The sequence below is a fragment of the Sciurus vulgaris genome (assembly GCF_902686455.1).
Source record: "Sciurus vulgaris genome assembly, chromosome: 7".
Classification (NCBI taxonomy): domain Eukaryota; kingdom Metazoa; phylum Chordata; class Mammalia; order Rodentia; family Sciuridae; genus Sciurus; species Sciurus vulgaris.
The window spans coordinates 1,278,964-1,292,892 of NC_136467.1; positions in this window are offsets into that span (position 1 = coordinate 1,278,964).

Consider the following 13,929-nt stretch of genomic DNA (forward strand, 5'->3'; position numbering starts at 1 on the left):
TGGGAGACTGAGGAAGGAGGATTGCGAGCTTAAGAGCAGCAACTTAGCTATAACCTGTCTCAAAAACAAAACAAAACAAAAAAATACAACACACACATAGAAAGAGAGAGAGAGAGAGAGAGAGACTGGGAGTGTAACTCAGGGGTAAAGCAGTCAGGGGTTTAATCCCAGTTTTTAAAATTTATATATTACTGAGGAATCAACCTAATAAAAAAGTGAAACATTTATGCACTGAAACTTACAAAAAATAGAGGAAAAAATTTTAAAGTTATAGATAAATGAAAATGCATCCCATGTTTATGGACTAGAAGAATCAATGCTGCTAAGATGTCCACGTGAATCTAAGCAAACTACAGGTTCAATGCATCCCCTCCCCAAATTCTAGTGGCATTTTAAAAACAAATATACACCATCAATCCTAAAAAATGTATGGAAGCAAGAAAGACCCAATTCCCAAAACAACCTTCAGTATGAAGAAAGCTGGAGCCATCCTCAGCAAAAACTATAAGAAGATACAAAAAGGTCATATGTATTGAAAAGGAGTCCATTTTTCCAGAAGCTGTAGAATTAGAAGCCCATATATGTACGCGACATCAAATCACCTAAGCACATAGGGTGAACGTTAGCAGCTCTGGAGAGAGAGACATTGTGGTACAGGGATGAGAGGACTGAGTGAAGTACCCCTCTAAGGACTGGGTAGATCATACTCACAGACAGCAGTGAGGAAACTGTGCACTACATGTTAGATAAAATGGCACTGAAAGACACACATAGAACATTCATTCCATCCAACAGCAGCATGGTACACATTCTTTCAAGTGCATACGGAAAATTCAAGACAGATACTTTGTTAGGTCACAAAGTAAGTCTTAACACATTTAAGAAGACTGAAATTATATCAAATATCTTTTGTGATGCAATTATTTGGAACTAGAAATCAAAAATAGAAATAATTTCAGGAAATCACAAATATGTGGAAATTAAACAACAGAGTTCTAAGCAACAAATGGATCAAAGGAAAAATAAGAAAATTTAAAAATATCTTATGACAAATGAAAATGAAAACACAGCATACCAAAAACTTATGGAGTTCAACAAAACAGTTCCAAGAGGGAAGTTTATAGCAATGAATCTCCATGTCAATAAAAAGGGGGATCCCAAATAATAGTAGACCTCAAGAAACAGAAAAAGAATCAACTAATCCCAGTTAGCAGAAAGAACAAATAATAAAGATAAAACAAAAACATAGAACACAAAGCTTACAAACTTCACAGAAATGACCTACAAAACTAAGCCTTTTTTGTTGAAAAGGGAAATAAAATTAAAACAACCTTTGGCTACTTTGAAAAAAAGAGATAGAACAAATGAAATCCTAAATACAAGCAAAAACATGGAAATTCATACTACATAAACACTAGGGATCACAGAAGACTATCATTAACAATGGATGCTGACAAGTTTGATTAATCTACAAGAAATACACAGATTTCTAAACATGTAAAGCCCACCAAGACCGAGTCATGAAGACACAGAAAAATCTAAATAGACCAGTAATAAATAAGGTGATTGAATAGGTAACAAGAAGTCTCTATCAAAGAAAGGCTCAGAACCCAAAGATTTCACTACTGTCTTCTATTAAACATTTTAAAACAATACTAGTCTTTCTCAACCATTTGAAAAAACAAAGAAAGAAGGAGGAAAGAATAGAAAAGAAAAAAAGAAAAGAAAGAATAGGAAGGTTTCCAAACTCATTTTACTTGGACAATAATACGCTGATATCAAAACCATACAAGGACACTACAAGAAAGAGCATTAGAAACCAATATCCCTGATGAATATATATGCAAAAATCCTCACCAAAATAAAAGCAAACCAAATTCCATAGTCCATTAAAAGGACCATTCGCCATGGTCAGGTAGGATTTATCTCTGGAATACAAGGATGGTTTGATATATGTGTGTTAGTCTGTTTCCTTGCTATAACTGAATATCTGAGGTTAGGAAATGTACAAAGAAATGATTTTTGTTTAGCTCACAGTTTGGGAGGTGAGGAGTTTAAGATCAGGTGGCCCCATCAGTGTGACCTCTGGGGAGGGCCTGTTGGCAGATGGCTACAGAGTGGGGGTGCACCAAGAGGGAAAGGTCTCATGGTGGACAGGAGCCAGAGGGATGGGGAAGGGCCAGTCTTTGCGTGTTTATAACAGCTCTCTCGGGATAATCAATCAAGGCCCTTTGAGAACTACGTAGTTTCTCCTGAGGAAGCGTCCTGATGACCTCCCATTAGGCTCTGCCTCTTAAATAGCCATCTACCTTTTAACATCAGCACACTGGGGACCAACCCTCTAATGCATGGACCCTTGAGGGATAATTCACCTCTAAACCACAGCAATATGAAACCAATAAATGTGATATGCTACCTAAAAACGAAGGCCAAAATCATGCATATCTCAGTAGATACAGAAAAGGCAGAAAATGCAACATTGTTTCATGTTAAGAGTTCCTCAGGAGGGCTGGGGAGATAGCTCAGTTGGTTGAGCGCTTGCCTTGCAAGCAGAAGGCCCTGGGTTCGATCCCCAGCACCGCAAGAAAAAAAAAAAAAAAAAAAAGAGTTCCTCACGAATTCAATATTGAGGGAATAAACCTTAACACAATGCAGACCATCTATGTGACTAGTCCCTGCTAACACCATATTCACCAGTGAAATGTTGGAAGCTTTCCATTAAAAGGTCACAGAAAAGAGAGGGGAGTCCAGTCTCTCCGCTCTGTTCAAGACAGTACCATCAGGCAGGAGAAAGAAGTAAAAGCCACCAAATTGACAAGGAGGATGTTAAATCACTGTTTGTAGAAGTCACGATCATATTATAAAAGCCCTTAAAACTTAAACAAAACAAGTGTTACACTGATGGATGTGGTGCGGGCACACCCATGTTCACAGCAGCAAGGCCACGGTCGCCAAACTGCAGGACCAGCCCAGGTGTCTGCCAGTGGACAGGTAGAAAAAGAGAAGTTGCATATACATGTGGAATTTTATTCAGACATAAAGAAAAATGAAATTATGTCATTGCAGGACAATGAATGAAGCTAGAGGTCATTATGTTAAGCACAATAAGCCAAACGCAGAAGTCAAGGGTCATGCTTTCTCTCCTGTGTGGAAGCTGGAGAGGAAAAGGGAAAGAGAGGTGTGGGCGGCCCACCACCAGAGGTCCCTGGCTTCTCTGTCCCCGCTGGCTCTGCTGCGATTTCCTCCCTAGTCCCTGGTCTTCGCCGCCTATTTCATGTGCTTGTTGATTGAGGAGCATGTTTTCCTAAAGTCCTTGTAACCCCCTGGAATGGTGCTGGACACTTGGTAGGTAACTCCAGAGATTATTGATTAAAAATTGAAGAAGACACAAATAAATGGAAAGAGCCTGTGCTCATGGGTTAGAAGGGTCAGTCCTGCTAAAATGCTCATAGAATCCAAAGCAACTTACAGATTCCATCTTCACCAAATTGAAATTCCATTTTTTCATTTAATTTTTAAAAATCCTAAAATTTGTTTGAAACCACAAAAGACCCCCAAATAGTCAAACCTAAGGGGGAATCCCAAACTGGAGACCTCCCGCTCTATGATTTCAAAATTATCTACAAGAAAACCGCGTGGAATCTGATCTGCTCTGATTCAATCCTAGTCTGTCCCCTCTCCCTGCCCACGTTCCCTTCCCTCCTTCTACTCTGCTGGTCTTTCTGCTACTTATTTTGTCTTTCTAAAGTCAGTGTTTTGTGGATGTACGTGATACTACCATGGTGAGCGTCCCCGTGGTATGTCCAGGTAGGCGCACAGGAAACTCAGGCAGGTTCCTTCCCCTGCTCCTTATCCCGTCCCTCCCCTCGGTCCCCTTCACCTGCCCATGGAACTCTGTTCTGCTTTGAGGACGCCCCACTGTTTCCCTTTCTCTCTTCCTCCCTTCCCCACTTACTTTCTCTAACTTCCACATATGAGAAAAAAATCCAACCTTTGACTTTCTAAGTCTGGCTTCTTTCACTTAGCATGACTGTCTCTAGCTTCATCTTGTAAGTATGTCAAAAGGAACCCCAATGTGATGTATAAAAAGAAGCAATGAAATTTTTTGAAAAAGCCTGCTATTGGCGTAAAACCAGACACATAAACCAAGTGAACTGAGTAAAGAAGCCAGGAAAAACTGCATATTTTGTCAACTAATCTCCAGAAAGGGTGCCAAGAATGCACCCTGGGGAAGAGATAGTTTCTTCAATAAATGGTGTTGGAAGAACTGGATATTCATATGCCAGAGACTGAGGTTGAACAATTCTCTTACGCCGTAGTAAAAAATTAACTCAAACTGAATTAAAGATTGAAATGTAAGAACCTAAAATTTTAAAACTGTAAGAAAATATAAGGGAGAATATTTGTGACCTGGGCTGGAGCAGTAAACTTTTGGCTAAATAGAAAAGTGGGATTCTATGACTAAAAAGCTTCTTCACAGCAAAGGAAATGAAGGATGGTGTAAAGATGATCTGCCTGCAAGCCGTGCATCTGATAAAGGCTTGATATAGAGTATCTAAGGGACACAAGCAGCTTAATAGCAAGAAAACAAACCACCTCTTTAAAAAAAGATCTAAAAACAGAGCTGTCATTGCTCAAAAGAAGACATGCCGATGATCAAAGTGATTCACTAGTCACAGGAAGCAAGGCACTGTGCATGCCGGCTAGAATGGCCTTTATCAGAAACGCAGTGGCCAGCGTGGTAGAGACCTGGAGGGAGGAGAACCTTGTGTACTGCTGGGCAACGCAGATCCCTACAGCAGTCACCACAGACAAATGGATGAGGAAGATGTGTGCGTGCATTGAGGAGCATTTTGCAGCCATTCTGGCAGCATGAGGCACAGGCAGAGGAGCACTGGATGATCTCACTCACGTGTGGAGCTCTACCAGCCAAGCTCACAGAAGCAGAGTAGGATGGGTTTGCAGGGGGAGGGCGGGTGGAGATGGCCATCCATTCCATAGCTGTAGTGAGACAGAGGCGTAGTCTGGAAATCCTGTTGTGTGCCTCAAGTTGCCAGGAGGGCAGATCTTACGTCAAGTCACCTCAGCCCCAGTGCTTGACGGCTGTAAGAACACACAGGAGCTGGATGTGACCTTCTGAGGAGCTTGGGATGATTTCCAACGTGCCTGTGCATCCAGACATCAGGCTGTGCACTTTAAAGGTCCATGACTTTATATGCCATTAAATACACTGAACAAGAAAGATGAAACATAAAATAAAATTGTAGAAAAAGAATATGGGATGATTGGACTACTCTTGGAGACATGAACCACATTTTGGGGAAAAATTTGTTATACTACATGAAATTGTATGTCAGTGATCTAAGAGCCTACTGTAAAAATCTCATGGTATAAAAGTATCGAGAGGTCTTTATTAAGACCAGCATTGCTGCATGCAATAAGAGACATGGTCAAATAGGGTTTTTTGTATAAGTATCCAAAGCTTCTGAAAATTAAAAAACTTTAAATATTGAAAGTCAAATAAATTTGAGAAAAAGTAATTCATTAAATACAAAATAAAGTTGACTAAATTGAAGATAAAATCAAGATCAAAAGATTGCTTTTCAGAATAATGCCCTATGGCTGCTCATGGAAAGCAGTAATACCATTGTCTTTGGAGAAAGCTTAGATCCACAGCCGAATGCGGATTGAGATCATCAGATGGCAGTTCAGCAGTCCAGCCAACTCGGAACACGGGGGACGCACAGCAGCCGCCAGGCAAGTGGGGGCCTGAGGCCGCCTCCCAGGAGGGCGTGGCCCGGGACTGGTGTCCTGGGACTCGGGGCCACTGGGCTCGTGCCCCAGGGGAGCAGAGGCCAGGGCAGCAGCTGTGGCAGCGGAGCAGCCACTCTCGGGCAGCAGAGGGTGGGCACTCGGTGGTGCACACTGACCGTGGCAGGACAAGAGGGAAGGTCAGCACTCATGATGCACCACACGAATGAAGCTGCAGCTCAGGAGGCAGGACGCACACTGCCACCGCTGATGGAAAGCCCAGGTAGAAGCAGACCCGAAACCACGCCAGTCCAAAGGGTCACCCACACGCAGGGGATTCCTCAAGAAAGGCTAGAGGGGCGCAAGAAGATGAGGCTAGACCTCACCTCTGCTGGGAAGGGACCCACCCGGCGCTTCACACGGTTTCCTGTGTGTGGTGGTGTCCTGCGTGTGAGCACCATTATGTTGAAGCTTTGATTCAAGTTCTGTATTTTCAAATTACACAAGTTAAATGTGCCACAGGCTTAGACGCTACCCATAGGAATTCAGAAGTCCACGTCTAATACACTTACTAGCTTTTTAATGGTGGTGATTAATAGGTACTGTGATTACGGGCATTGCAAAATTTGTAGGATATCATGTTTTTGTTTTATTATCATTATTTTTTAAAAAGTAATTAATTATTTATTCTTGCAGTGCTGGGGATCAAATCCAGAGCACTCTGCCACTCAGCTACATCCTCAGCTCCAAATGTATATCATTTATAATTAAATGGAAAAGGAAATTTAAAGCCCTACATGTCCAGGCTTTATGGAACAACAAAATGAATGCTGAAACAGCATAAATATTGTAGCTTGCTAAATGACTAGCACTGTCCTGTACAGTGGATTCAGATGCAAAAAGTCCCTGAAGACTAAGAAATAACCCCAGAGGGACTTCCGTACAAGCCCATGTGACATGCTAGTCAGACTTCTCGATGGTCCTGATCCCCAGCTGAGGATTTTGCTTTGTGACCATTTCTATTTCTATTGTATTTCTAGTGTTTAAAAATCATCATGTGTACAAAACTTCTCGGAGAAAGTGTTAAAGGAATTAGTAGGTCAAGAGCCTCAGCAGATACTTCTCCATGCCTGGCTGCTGGTTGGGCTCCCCACAAGGAGCCCTGGGGACTGGGGTCCCACGTACAGATGACAGCCAGGAGTAGAGAAAGACCGGAGTCCCCAAACTGTAAGTCAAAACCTCAGAACATCTTATAAAGCAGAAAACCGTGCAGTAATGGGCGGCTCCTTCTTGACGTGCTGAGTCTGAACACCCGGTGGACTGAGTGGAAGCCAGTGCTGGCTCCTGGCTTGCTGGAGGGAGCCCTGCTCCAGCTGCCCGCTGCTTGTCCAGTGGCACGGGGCCACCACTCTGCAGGCACAAGGCGAGCTGGTGACTCCAACTGCTGCATGGCCCTGGGACCTGATAATGCTGGGACCTCACAGCGGGACTGGGAGAGCTTCACAGGGTGCCCTTGTGTCCATGCTGGCAGGCCTGTCCCTTCTGACCATGAGGGACAGAGTCCATCCCTCTCCTGCTGTCCAGCTGAGGAGGGACTGCCACGGTGCCTCCCTCAGAAGTGAGGCCTCTGCACAGTGGTCAGCAGGGAGGAGAGCCCACCTGTCCAGAGCACAGTCACAGGCTGAGCTGGGACTGGGCCCCTGAGGCCCCTTTCCCTGCTCGCGGTCTCCGTGGCCAGGTGTCAGAGGGTCTTACCCCCTGGCCACCTCTGCTCTCCAGGATCCTGTCTATAGACTATGCTCTCTGCTTGACCCCCTCCCCAAATCTTTGCTCTGATATCAACCCAATCAAGGAGGAAGGGCACTTTTCCTGCACCTCGTAGATTGCATTGAACGTCATCTCCTTTCAGAGGCACTTGGGAACGCCCATGGAGAAGCCGGCATGAGGACTAGGCTGGGCTCCCAAGGATGCAGCCCAGGACCCAGTCCTCTTCCCAGCTCAGCACCTGGCCCAGCATGGGGCTTCCACTGGTTGCCCTGCTGGCCTCCCTGGCACAGGGCTGGGTGGAAGAGCTGTTCTCCACTTCCACCAGGGACTGACCCAGCAAGCAGCTGGCTGACTGGGCTGGTGATGCATGCAGGAGGTGGCCACGGGCTGTCCTCCTACAGGACACCTGCCCTCCTCCTGTGGTTGCTCTTGCCTGTCTGGGTCCTGGGCCCAGCTCAGAGGACCCCGGTCACTTGCCATCCATGGAGGCCAGCTGGTCTGAGCTTGAACCACACCCGAGCTGCTTCTTAGACTTGGTTCTGTAAGAAAGAATCCAGGCTGTGGCTTGGTGCTCGATGCCTCCAAGGGGACATTCAAGACAAGGCAGCTATGAAAAGCAGCTGTGTGAACATGTCCTCACGTGAACCACAGAGCCGAGGGGACGCAGGGATGGTGGGTGTAAGTCAGCACCAGAGATGGCAGCGTGCATGCACTGTATGTATCCCAAGCAAGAATTTCAGGCCTAATAGGACAGACTCCCAAAATGACATGTGTGTCTAGCTTTCTTATGAAGTACTATTTATCAGCTCTTCTGTTACTTAGAAGACATGATTTGCTTCATTTGTAGGGCAACATAAGACACTGTAGTCTCTAAGAAAGTTAAATTTAAGTTAGGTAACCAGCAGACAGACCCCAGTGCGCTTCTGCGGGTTGAAGCGGTGTTGTAACTTCAGTGTGGCTGTTGCTGCTTTTGGAAGGTCTGCCACACGCAGGGCACACGGTCTGCAGGGCTGGACCTGAGGCAAGGTCAGCGTCATGAGAGAGACCTGCTTTGCTTTGCTCTGCTATGTGGAACTTTACTATATGGAGTATTATATGAATAATGCAGTGTTATGTGTGACTGCAAAACCCAGTGACGTAACCCCCAAAGGGTGACCAGTGAGAGACAGCTTGGAACCACCACCCGACGCCCAGTGCCATCCTCCCTATTGAGCCTTGGCAGACACAAGAAGAATGGTAAGAAGGCTGGCCAGAGAGCAGGACCCAGGACGAGGAGAGCGGAGATGAGGCCCGACTGAACACCAGAGAGCTGAGGACCCCAGAGCAGCTGAGCCCAGAGCTGCACGAGACACTAGAGGAGACGGCTGCCAGCCTCCTCCTCCCCCTGCCACTCGCCTCGGGGTCCAATGGACTCCCAGCACAGCAGCCTCGGGACGCATCGCATGGTGAGCGCTGGGACACGGGTGTGAGGCCAGAGTTAGATCAAGTGTGCAGTGAATAAACCAGCGCCAAGGAACTGCCTGGCTCTCGCGTCCCGCACTTGACCGCTCGTGATAGGCAGGCCGTGACCAGCAGGTGCTCACCAGGCTGAGCGGGGACAGCAGGGCTGGGAGCCGGCGCACCTGCAGCCACACACCTGAGCCTGCTGCTGTCTGTCAACCACGGCCCGCAAGATGAGCCGGCAGACAGCGCGGGCACTAGCAGGGGCTGTCGTTCCACTGACCTGGGAAAATGACCCTTCCGACCCAGGCGAGGAGAAGCCCTGCTACGGGGCTGTCCACCTGGCGCCCAGGTGTATCTGACTGCAGCTGGCTGCAGCTGTGTCCCACCAGGAGAAGACGTCGATGTGGCCCCGAGTTCAGCCAGGTGAGGGTGTCCTGTGAGGTCAGAGCAGGGGCCTCCTTGTGAAGCCCCCAGACGCTGCCCAGCGTTCCCCCGAGAGGGGAAGAGACTTCACAGCCGTGCCTACCACCGTGGCCTGGGGCGCGGGAGAGGCAAAGCTGACGCCGGGCACAGGCTGGGCCTGGCAGGAGACACCTGTCTCCTGGGCCCCTCTCCTATGGGACTTCTCGGTGCTCATCGCTCAGTCTTTCTGCTTCCATTTGTGGAGATCCCCGGGCCCCTCTCGTGACGGCAAGCCCCCAGGAGTGAGAGCCAGTGCCTCTCATTCCTCTGACACATGGTGTCCAGCCTCGGCCCTTGTGGTTTGCTGGGAATGGTTGTCTACTGGATGTTCAGGGGTTTGAAGTAAAATATTGAGCCAGCAGTCTTATTTAGGGTGGGGGTGCGGGATACCGGGGGTTGAGCTCAGAGGCACTCAGCCACCAAGCCGCATCCCCGCCCTATTTTGTATTTTATGTAGAGACAGGTCTCACTGAGTTGCTTAGTGCCTCGTTTTTGCTGAGTCTGGCTTCAAACTCCAGATCCTCTTACCTCGGCCTCCCAAGCCACTGGGATCGCAGCTGCGTGCCCCCACGCCTGCCTCAAGGTCTTATTTTAAACAGCCGCAAACATATTTTTGAAATGAGTCCTCATTGTGGACTGAGGGACGCACTGCATTGCTGGTGACATGGCCTTTCTTATCTGTAGGTTGAAGCATCTTTATCACCGTCTCTAGTTACTTCACGCCCTGAAGCACCGTGGCTTACTCTGCATGTGATGCACCTTTAGCAGGGTGGGGTCAATACTCCGCAGTCACCTTGGTTTTGTATGAAGCAACCCAGCACACAGCTGCTCACAGCCCACACGGCAGCCAGGTTGGCTTTCCCAGGCCCGAGGTGAGATGCAGAGGCATCTGCACAGGACGCTGCTCAGCTGGCAGGGAGGGAGAGCCCCCCAGTGCAGCACAGAGACCCGAGTCCCACACAGAGGCAAGTCACACAAGGAAACCCTCTGTGTCTGGCACCCGTCCTGGCCCACAGCAGGCTGGCCTGGCCGGGCCTTCGCCTCTGGCTGCAGCGGGGCCTCCACACTTCGCTTTGCTTGCTCTCTGCCTCCTGGTTATGGGTCGCACTGTGCCCCCAAAGTGGTGCTGCAGACAGGAGCAGGTCAGAGGGAGGAGTGCAGGACACCAGGGAGAGGGCAGGGCTGGGTGTCCTGGCCATGGGGGTGGAGCCTCCTCCTGCTGGTGTGTGCTGGCCACTCAGCACCGCGGGCCTCGGGTCAGGCATCTACCCTGGCTACAGGACATGGTGCTTCTCTATTTCTCTGCACACACTTCCTGCTAATCACAGTTCCTGGGTCACTGACATGGCCTCCCTCCTGGGGCAGCTCTGCTGTGGCACAGGGCTGGTGTGTGCCAACCCAGGGCTCAGCAAGGCTGTGCTGAGGCCCAGGTTCTGCTGCTTGGTGTGTGGTCCGGGTGTCCACTCAGCTCTCTGGCTCCAGCTTCCTCACTGTGTCCACTGCTCAGGACTGCACTGGAGCCAAGAGAGTCACACCTGCCCGCACTCAGCCTGAAGCTGGGGTCTGGCCCAGAGGTCCTGATGGCTTCAGTGCTAATTCATGTCACAGTGTTCCTGAGTTTGCGCTGGGGCTGCCAGGGGGCACGAGACCTCTATAAAAGGTCTGCACTACAGATAAACTGGCATCCACCCAGATTCAGAGACTGGGTGGCTCAACGTTTAAGAAATAATATTTTAAAGTGAATCTTTTGTTCATATTCACAATATCTGGACCAGGCTGTGTGGAACACCCTTTCTAAGAAAATGCGTATACAATGCTTTCCTGTAACTGGGGCTGTTCACTGTTTCTACGGCAAATACAGAAACAGGAAATCTAGAAAGTGCAAAAGTAAAGAAAGAAATGTCAAAAAAAAAAAGTAGCCCTCCCAATCAAATCAGTGGGTGCTTTTCTTCTTTCTCTGCCTGGTCATGTCAAAAAAGATTCTTTTGTTGACTTTTTTAGAATCTAGGTGAGAACGTTTTTGTGTTCTGTCACAAGGGGTCAAACCTTCGTAAGGTGACATTCATTTTTAATCCACATGTTCCCTTCCCATTCCTTCACAGCCCTGGTAGATTAAAAAGATAAGGAGCCTCGAACACTCAGCAGATCCAGGAGATCGTGCCAAGAAGAGCAGTACTGGCCCTGCCGGAGTGAAGGGCTCTGCAGGCCAGGGAAGCAAGCTGTCCAGCTGGAGGAGGGGCGGACGCTCTCTTCCGAACCCTGGAGGTCATGTCTCAGCTGGAAAATCACATTGCTGGGACGCAGAAAAGGCATGGAGGAGCCTGCCCGAGCTCTGGCGGCTGGGTGGGCCCGGTGCCTTGGGTCCTCAGCCCCTGTGCACCTCTGTTCCTGCGGAGCCGGAGCCAGAGGCTCTATGGGACAAAAGCAGCCAAGGAGGAAGTGTGTCTGAGTCTCGGTCTCTCCTGGCCCTTCCTCCGGAGGCAGTGGCTGTACTCGGGAGCTTGCTTCCGTCTCCTGCTTTCAGTCTGCTCCTTCACAGCATCGAACATTGTTTCTCACTTATATTTTCATTATCTTTTCTTGTATTGCTATGAAAAGTCGAAGGATTGTGAACACTTATTTAAGCAAAAGCAACCAAAAATTTTCTCCAAATTGCAAATAGCATTTGACTTGGTTTCTATCAAATTAATCATTCATTTAATACTTATAAACAATATTCTTAAAAATTAATACCAGTTTATGGCAAGGCAAAATTACCACAAAAATAAATCAGGAGACGGTTGCTTTGTTATATTTTTATTAAGTCTGTTTCATATTGTTCATGGAAAAATATTCTCTGCCGGAGTTGAAAAACCAGACATGCCTGTGGTACTTCTAAAAGTCTGTCTGGTGATTCCAGTAATTCGGCTGGTGTGGGCATGAAATCAAGAAAATATCCTATAGGGCCGGAGCCTTCCTGCTGATTCAGTCTGCAGTCACAGCTGCCCCTGGGGGGGATCAGGCTGGAGGGAACCAGATGCTCTTGGCAGAGGGGGATGCGGCCCAGATCTGCTCTGTGACCCTCAGTAGCACCAGCCAGGAGGCGACCTCTGCGCTGGCCAGGGGTCCAGCAAGGAGCTGCCTCCAGCAGGCTGTGCCCACGGGCGCTCAGCCCACCAGGCGCAGATCTGCCCCGGCCAGGCTTCTGCTCAGAGCTGCTCTTGCTCCCGCCTGCCTCCTTGCTGCGTCCCACATACATGGGCCTCCCTGTCCCTCCTGTGGGTGCAGGTGGCCTTAGGATTCCTCTGGCCTGACCCCTCTGCCCTCCCTGTACTCACCAAGCCCAGGACATCTGGGAGATGCCCAGCAGTGCAGAGGGGACAGCTCTCCACCCTGGGAAATGTGCATGGGTTCTAGTCACGCTGCCTTTGGCCTTTGGTGTATCTACACAAACAGAAGAAAGGGCATCCTGTAAAGAAAAGCCACCCGGGTCACCCGAGGAAGCGATCAGACACAGCCTGGGAGCACTGCCTGGGCAGCCCTGGTGTGACTCGGAGCTCAGTCAGGCGGAGGCCTGGCCTGGGGCATGGGAGCGGCCTCTAGGAGAGGCCCCTGGGAGCCCACACAGCCTCCAGGCCAAGGAGCAGCAGGATTCCCACCTCCCAGCCGCAGGCAGGAGCAGGCTGCGCTCCACGGGGAGCTCTGCCCTAGCAGAGCTAGCGCCTGCCCAGGCTGCCCTTCCACACTCACACCAGGCACTGCCAGCTTTGCCTGCGACCTGGGGCTGGGCTGAGTCCTCAGGGCCACCTGGGAAGACGGGAACATAGAACATCTGAGGACACACCTGACGTCCCCGGGCTTCCCCCTCCGTGGGTTCCTGAGCCCTCTGCATCCTGGTAGAGCGTGGCTTGGCTTTACTGAGTGCGAGCACCTGTGTGAGGGGACGTGCACTGGGCTAGTCTGAGCCGGGTAGGGAAGTCCCGAAGCTGGCCTCACTCCTGGGAGGCACCTAGCTTTGCAGCAGTGGGGTTTTCCCCAACTAATAAAATCTAAATGCATTTCCACTGGCGGTGTGAGGGTCCTGCCATCTGCCACTGGCCCCTTTCCCACTCTGAGCCTGCTCTGGGGACCCCAGGAGACCATGGAGGCTCCCTGGAAGCCAGGAGGCACTGGGGTCCCTTCTGCATAAGGAGCTGAGCGGCGGGCGAGGCTCTGTCTTCTGGCAGAGGGCCTCTGCAGTGTGGACTTGCCCCTGAGCCCCTCAGCTCTGCTAGCGAGCCCCGCACTGGAGGTAGCAGAACCTGAGCAGGAGGTGGGCACTGAGACGAGCTCTCCCTGAGATGAGGTCTGCCCTTGTGCCCCTGGCTCTTTGCTCTTACATGAGATTCCCAGCAAGGCAGGAGACCAGTAAAAGCACAGCGAAGTTCACCAGAAGAGGAAGAAGGGGATGTGCCCCCAGGGAGGAGGGTCCTTGCAGGGGAGAGTGGTAATCCCCTTCTTCTGGTTCCAGCTTTTATGGGGGAGGCG